The sequence below is a fragment of the Equus przewalskii genome, chromosome 30 (genome assembly GCF_037783145.1).
Source record: "Equus przewalskii isolate Varuska chromosome 30, EquPr2, whole genome shotgun sequence".
NCBI lineage: Eukaryota > Metazoa > Chordata > Mammalia > Perissodactyla > Equidae > Equus > Equus przewalskii.
In genome coordinates this window covers 5,088,345-5,096,427 of record NC_091860.1, presented here as the reverse complement: position 1 = coordinate 5,096,427, position 8,083 = coordinate 5,088,345, and the positions used below count along the sequence as shown (strand labels likewise).

The 8,083-nt window shown below is 50.5% G+C and overlaps 1 long non-coding RNA gene across 1 annotated transcript; it reads left to right on the top strand.

The window, feature by feature from the left end:
- The first annotated feature begins 832 nt into the window (after positions 1–832).
- LOC139080434 (uncharacterized) lies at positions 833–6,825 on the top strand. Its single transcript, XR_011534944.1, has 6 exons — positions 833–2,093; positions 2,558–2,674; positions 4,596–4,680; positions 4,967–5,111; positions 5,658–5,683; positions 5,961–6,825. It is a non-coding gene; the product is annotated as an uncharacterized lncRNA (long non-coding RNA).
- The last annotated feature ends 1,258 nt before the right edge of the window (positions 6,826–8,083 follow it).

Genomic DNA, 8,083 nt, shown 5'->3' with positions numbered 1-8,083 from the left:
GTGGATATTGCAAGGCTCCTTCTTACCTGACCTTGGAAGTCCCAGAACATCATTTCTGCTGCATTCTATTGGTCAAGCCAGTTAGCCCATCCCAGATTCAAGGGCAGAAGAGTTGGAGTCTAAGTTTCCATGGGAAGAATGGCAAAGACCCTGGGGCCACCTTTGATCTACCACACTGCCCTTGAAAACTCAGCTCCAGCACCGTTGCCAGAACATGTGGGTGGAGCCTTCTGCTGTGGTCAGCCCTCCTTGGGTGCTCCCACCATTTACTGTGCTTATTTCTGCCATAATATGTGGCACTCTGTGCTGCACACATTGGTTCACCTAATGTTGTCCGGGGGCTGCAGCCTCCTATGGAGTAGGGACTAGGTGTCATTCCAGGCTAGGATCTGGAGTGTTCTTTTATGGTGTCTGGCACTTGAAAGGCCCTTAATAAAGCTTGAGTAAATGGATGAACGAATAAACTAACAAACAAAAAAGGACCACATCTCCTTCTTGTTCAAAGATTCTGGTGCCTCAAGAGCAGGAACCACGGCTATTCCCCTTGTGGTCACAGCTCATAGTACAGTGCCCCCGACACTTAGTCAATACTTAATCACCGTTTGTTGGAGACCCAAACACATATGTCTGCACACTGGGCCCCGCTCTCCAGCTGGGGGGAGAGGCCTGTGCTGTGGTCCAGCAGGATGAGGAGCAGATTTTCAGCCGTAGCCTGAAGCTGAGGCACGTTGAGCTGAAATCAAGCCCTGAGCGCCGGGACCTCCGGTACCAGTGGGTGGGGGTGGGCGGGGCCAGGAATTACAGCAGGTCGTTACTGTGAGACCAAGAGAAAGGGACAAAGGAAAACCGGACTACGGGGTGAGGGGCAAAGATGACCTAGAAGTCAGCTCTCCTGCTGCCGGAGGGTGTCCCGGAGAGCAGTGAGCATGCGCACACACAGGGTGCCGATGTTGACCAAACTGTTCCACGAAGACCTGCCTGTTCACGCTGGCTACACCCAGCACAAAAGAAAAACAGCTCGGGGTTTCGGGGTTCGGTTCGAGTGAGAAGCTTTGGAAAGAGGAACTGGCCACAGAAAAGGAGCATTTAGCAACGTGGGAGCTGTTAGTTACCGTGAGCAGTAAACCAGGTGTTGACTGGGTGACTATTTTAAGTCTAATTTAATTTAGCACTTGGATCAGGTGAGTGCTATTTATAAGGCGAGATACGACCGAGGCCAGGGTGTTGGAGCCGGCGGGAGCCCCTGCAGCCTGTGGCTGTCGCGCAGTCAGCGCAGCTCCCAGGTCGGGCTCTGCCGCAGGAGGCCCGGCCCTGCCGCAGACCGTCGGCCAGCGCCGAGCGCTCCGAAGCCCTCAGCCCGCAGCTAACAGCTCTGCTGGAGCTCTTGAATGAAGCCTCAGCCCCTGCTCTGCTGAGGCCTCTGCGTGGCTACAAGACGCGGGGCACAGAATGCGCTGCGAGACCCAGGCTTTGTCCTGCTTGGCCTAACCCTTCAGGAGAGACGAGATGAAATGGTTCGTCCCGGCTGGGTGACCCCCCTTCCTCACACAGGCCTTTGGTATCTTCCACTGGACACAAAGAACTGTCACACAGCCCCCTGAATGGAGCCGGGACCGAGCTGAGCTTTGTGACAGCCCGGCGTGCCTGGAAACCTGTGCTTCGGCTCCCCAGGCAGGCCCAGGTTGCCTGTGGGGACTTTTTCCAGAACAAATTGAAGATGTCCCCTCTGACTTGAGAGGCAGCCGCTGTGACCAGAGCCCAGCAGAGCAGAGCCACAGGCCTGGCGGGAGGAGGGCCGAGGCCTGCAGAATCCCACCAGCCACGAGCTGCCCACCAGGCAGCCAGGGGCCAGCAGGCCAGCAGCAGCCTCAGTAGAGGACGATTTCTTCAAAGAGAACCAAATGACACACAAATCAGAGTGGAGCGTGCAAACCAGCCAGCTCTGCTGGAGATGGCAGGGTGGCTTGGGGCTGGGTTCCTGAGAGCCAGGCTGTGGGAGATGCGGTGGAGACGCAGGGATCCAGTTGAGCCCTCCTGGAGCAGCAGTAAATCTGGAGGCTAGCTAAGAGCTCACCCTCACCCCCACTCTGCAGGTAGAGACCTGGGACGCTGACCAGATGGACACAGGCACGTCCAGAGGGAACTCAGCACCACACGCAATGCTGGCGTCGTAAACAAGGCTAGCACAGCCAGCGTCTGGAACAGGCTGAGCGGGGCCCACCGCCTGGCAGGCAGCGTATCATTTCCTGAGCCTCCCTGGCGAGGTGCCCACCCCTCCCATTAGCGCCGTCCCTCCCAGCCTGGCAAGGAGATGGTGACACATTCTAAATTGGACCTGTCCCTTTTCTGTTTGTGAGATGTGAGACTGCTCACAGGGGACCCAGCCCCACATTCTGATTGAGGGTCTGCCCAGGATTCCAGGCCCAGATAGCCAGGTGTGGATGAGCTGGGACCGGGCCTCGGGAGGGTCCAGTGCTGCTTCAGTTGTCCCAGGGCAGGGGGGACAGGGAAAGGTTGGAGGCAGAGCAATTCCAACTGAAGCTTTTCTCTTGCCCAGGAAAAGGCAAGCCCCTGACGCGTGTTTTTCCTTTGTCATCTTTAATTCATTACCTGGCGGAGATGAAACTGGAGGCCTATGTTTTTTGAAGGGTTTTTTCTTTGTCATCAAATGGTGGTAAGTGGCCTGCCTTTCTGAGTGCACGCATACAATTCCCAGTTCCCAAAGTGGCACCATGGCGTGACCAATTCTGGCTCCCTGAGGGCCGGGGACACAGCTTTGCTGTTTGGAAATGTCGGCCTGGTCTCCTCGGCTTCCCTCCTGTCCCCATTGCTTCGGAAAAGCGGGCCTGGGAGGAAGCCTGGGCCATCCAGGGCCTGCTGACCTTCTCAGAAAGGGTCCTTAGCCGCGGACACGCAGCCCCGCTTTTGCTGTTTGCCTGGTTTCCAATGTCTGCTCCTAATGGGGAGAGTGGTCCTCTCTGCTTCCTGAAAGCAGGAGTAGGGGGAGGGGGGTGAGCGGGGGCGGCAGAGAGGCCATCCAAAGCCACCATTCTCTCCCCTCCGGAGGCGCGGGCCAGTCACCCTCCCGACCAGCATTTACCTCCAGGCAGAATGTCCTGACCACTTGCTCACATCCGTTCTCTCCTGCTGTCTTTGTGACAGTATTTCTAACTGTCACAAGGTGTGATGCACACACCTTGCTCTCGGAGAGATTTATGGAGACCAGTGGCTTCTTTTTCCCTCGGTGGGAATGGCTGGCCCGGAGCTCTCTGAGCTGTTCCTATAAAGCTGTCGGGACCTTCACTGAACAATGATCCTGTATATTGGCAGGCCCCACCCCCTTCCTCACAGCTCTCTTCCCCAAAGAAAGCCTCTTTTCTCTCTTTCTCTCATCTTTTGAGTTCATACCTCAGGGGGGCTGTAAATGGGCCCCTGGGCCTGAGACACGGATCAATGGGAGTTAACGAATTCAGAGTAAGAGAGTGGCGTGTGTGTGTGTGTGTGTGTGTGTGTGTGTGTGTGTGTGTGTGAGAGAGAGAGAGAGAGAGAGACAGACAGAGACAGAGAGACAGCGACAGCAGCAGAGACTGTGCACACATCGTGTAATCACGTCTTGCTCCTTTGGACTATTTAAACATTTATACAAAAAAAGTTAGAATAATAGATCCATGCTAACATTATATATCAACAGTAATTTAAACAATAATGAATCCAACATGGCTATTAAGAAATGTCCTGGGGCCGGCTCCAGGGCCGAGTGGTTAAGTTCGTGTGCTCCTCTGTGGCGGCCCAGGGTTCGGATCCTGGGCACGGACACAGCACCGCTCATCAGGCCACGTTGAGGCGGCGTCCCATATCCCACACTAGAAGGACCTGCAACTAAGATATACAACTGTGTACAGGGGCAGTTTGGGGAAATAAATCAGAAAAAGAAAAAAAAAAGATTGGCAACAGTTGTTAGCCCAGGTGCCAATCTTTAAAAAAAAAATAAAAAAAAGAAATGTCCTCAGGCCAGGGGCCGGTCGGGTGGTGCAGTGGTTAAGTTCGCCGGGTGGTGCAGTGGTTAAGTTCGCACGTTCTGCTTTGCTGGCCCAGGGTTCACTGGTTCAGATCCCAGGTCCAGACATGGCACCACTTGGCAAGCCATGCTGTGGTAGGCATCCCACATAGAAAGTAGAGGAAGATGGTCATGGATGTTAGCTCAGGGCCAGTCTTCCTCAGCAAAAAGAGGAGGACTGGCAGTAGTTAGCTCAGGGCTAATCTTCTTTAAAAAAAAATATATAAAAAAAAGAAAATACATCTTTAAAAAAAAAAAAAGAAAGAAATGTCCTCAGGCCAAAAACTGCTAATGCGTATGCAGCTCACTATGTGCCAGGAACTGTTCCGAGCACTTTATATACATGAACGTGGGTTAAGTAACCTCACCACAATCCCACAAGGTTAGTACTGTTACTATTTACCCCACTTTACACTGAGGAACCTAGAAAGTGTAAGCTGTTGAGGATCTTTGGGGTAGTTTGGCAGAGCAGGGTTGTGACATCTGGACTGTCTAAGTGACTTGCCATGTGCTTAACTGAAATTCTCATTTTTTCAAGGGTCCTACGCTGATTGAAGCCCTTGGAACATCACTGTGAAAGGGCTGCCATGTTGTGAATGACCAGAGGAAGATAAGGGACTAGAGTAAGTGACAGTTGTTAAAGGCTTGCTCCAAAGTGGGTTGTCAACAGGAAAAAGAGTCCCATGGTCACTGAAGACTAGGAAATGCTCAGTTTCTTTATTGCAGGACTTCTCAGAGGATTTAACGTACTAATGTGCACTGTGACTCTTTTAGAAGGAAACAGAAAATGAAGCATTTCCTCAGCTTGTTAGACCACTTTGTGAGGAGACACTCATGGGACCAGAATTCCATGGAATACACTTTGGGAAACCCTTAGTGTCTGACCTAATCAATCTTTCCACTTTTAAGGTGACCGTTGGCCCAATGTGGCCTGGACCTTGAAGCATCTCTGGTTGCCTCTTAGCTGTCTGGTTGTCTGGAGAGACCTAAGGAGGATTTGGATCTGCCATTTGGAGACAGCAGCATGGGGGAATCTCAGCACCTGCTCTGTCTTGTGAGTCCCCTCCCCACACCCTTACTTCGGGCCACTGTGCCTAGAAGAGAGGTGCTGGTTATCAACGGTCCCCAGCAGCAAAGTGCCAGGCTCCGCTTTTTCTCTACACAGCGCCCCCACCAGCAAAGGGATGACAAGCGCATTGATTTCCTTAGATTAGGGGCCCCTACGATTCAAGAACTTCACGTGTGTTTACAGCAGAGCCTGTCTGTGTGAACACCAGCCGTGCTTCCCCACAAGGAGCAGCACTATTGGGGAATTGCTGGCCATGAACTCCAGGATACTCAGCTACTTCACTGGGAGGGTCATTCATGGCAGGCAGGCAGTGCAAGAGAGTGAGGCCAAAAGGACCCCACCGGGAGCTGCATAACTTCTGGGCTGGCAGGAAGAAAACTTGAATGGGGGCGTCTCACTGCCAGCAGCTCCATAAAACACTTATGTACACGAGTGTACTTTGAAGCCCTCCCCAAAACCAGTCATCGGCCATCTCACAGAAGCTGCCTTTGGAATGCTCTCACACCCGACCTCTTCTTATTGCTTCTCCAGGTACACAATTATCCCCTTTGACCAAGGTAAGTGGTCTTCTTGCTTCTCTTCTTGCTCAACTCCTGGAGCCACTGCCAGATTAATCTTCCTAAAACATTATTTTCACCATGTTTACTTTTATCCTTAAAAACTTTGAATGTCAGTTTGAATATGACTCAAAACTGTCCATTCTATGTTATTCCCACTCTTCTGCTGCATGGGGGCCCTGATCCAGCCAAGTATTACTCCTCTCTCATATTTGCTATCCATTGAAAAGTCTGGGTGCATTCCTGGTCAGTCAACTTTGGTTATGTCCATTTCCAGCCTCAAGCATCCTTCCAAGAGTGATGTCAGCAGGAATGATGGAGTGAAGTTCTCTGAAAATCGTCTCTTCCATAAAAGCAATGAGAACAAATGGCAAAAATCAATAGAATCAATTTTTTCAGAACTAGGAAAATTAACCAAAGGCTGGCAGCGATTGGGAAGCTGAAAAAAATGTCATTTACCGGAAAAAATGACAGAATCTCAGTAAGAACAGCGAGCTCTATGGTGTTTTAACTTGCCTCCTTCTCATCCCCACTCCCCAGTTCCACGGTAGCCTTGAGAACCTACAGCCTGCAATCTCAATGCAAAGCAGCAGCTGGCAGGAAGGTCAAGGCCCCATTCCCACACCTATCTGTTCGTACCCTGGAAGACCCCACTTGCAAGACTTGTCTCTACTTGGCCTGACCTTGACCTGAGCTCGCCCAGTGCAAACCATCTTTTCCTTTGCCTCCTTGGTGTTCCTTGAACAGCCAGGCACACTCTCATCTCAGGGCCATTACTGCTGCCTGGAGCGTCCTCGCTTTCACTCCCTACCTCCTTCAAGTCCTGGCTCAACCGTCACCTTCTCAGAGAGGCGCTCCCTGACCACACTGTTGTAATTTGCAACCCCACCCATGGGAAACTCCTATTTCCCTTCCCTGCTTCATTTGTCTCCAGAGCACTCGTCACTTCCTAACACGCTATATATTTCATTTATTTATTAGGCTTGTCATATGTCTCTCCCACTGGAATGTAAGCCAACATGAAGGTGGGCTTTTGTTTCCTTTCGTGCTCTATCTCCAGCACCTAGAACAGTGCCAGGCACAAAATTAGTGCTCAGTATATGTTTATTAAAAGAATAAATGAATGAAAGTTTGGAAAAGAACATTGGCAGAAATGCTGCACTATCTTGTTAAGTTTAGCCTGAAGGTGCTTGGTAATTAACTATAATACTAAAAAGAGACTGGAACTTATTTGCAGGTGAAACTGGTCTCTGGGTCCTAAATGAACTCTTCCAGGCCTAAAACCAATATTCTGCTTCCATCAGCACCTCCATGCTGGGCACACAACACATTTTTGTTGATTTATTTGAGCCCAAAGTTTGGCCTTTCTCCAGGAATTTATAAGAATACAGAAGTCCTCAGGAATCCTTGTGACCCATTGAAGGAAGAGATTATGTCTAAAGGAAGGTGACTTGTTTTTGTTTTGGTTTGATTTGACAAACAATCCCTTCAGAAGTGATACCCTAAATAAACGGGTTCCCTTGGAGGACAGCCTGCATTCCAGCAAGAATGCTATAACTTTGCTTCTAGAAAAATTTTCATAGTGAGTAGGATATTTCTGTAAAATCTTACACAACGGCAAATTTTTACTTTTGGAAGGAGGGCTTGATTTTGCAAATGACTCAAAGTCCCTAAAAACAAAATCTAGTGAGTCAAATGGCTGAGCAGTTTGGAACCCCCTGAACGGGTCGACGTGTGATGCGAGTTGAAGGTTGAGCGCTCACTGCTTTGCGGTCTCTGCTCCCATCTTGGTGGTCTGTGCCCTGAGCCGCTGCTGCCGCTGGAGCGCTGGCAGCATTCAAGCCTAATCTTTCTCCTTGTACCTTGGGGTAGAGGGTTCCTTGGGACGATGAGGGACACAGAGGTGGGGATGACACCCTGACACCAGGTGGGCTTTGAGGGAGCAAAGGGTGGCAAGTTCTCTCCACGAGCCTCAGCAAGAGCTGTTGGCGGACAATCAAAGGAAAGCTTTTTGTATTTTGAATAAAAAAACCACAGTGTTTTTCAGATGCCAATAACTTCCTGGTTTGTCCTGCATAGTTCAAAGAAACGAGCTCGGGCCATGTCTGTGTGTGGTTGACCATACTGCTGGGGACAGACAAGCTGACCAGTACCCACCGTGATCCCACATCCTTCTACATTTTTCAACCGTGCTCTGTATTTCCAAGATCCCATAGTCTCCAAAAGACACTGAGTGCTGAGTGGGAATGCTGGGGAAATGGCTTCCCAGGAGACAATAGAAACTGTCCCAAAACTATAGTGAGCAGAGGAGTGCTAAGACTTCCTGTTTCTCCCTTCTCAGACTTTCTTTTTTTTTTTTCCTTAAAGATTGGCACCTGAGCTAACAACCATTGCCAATCT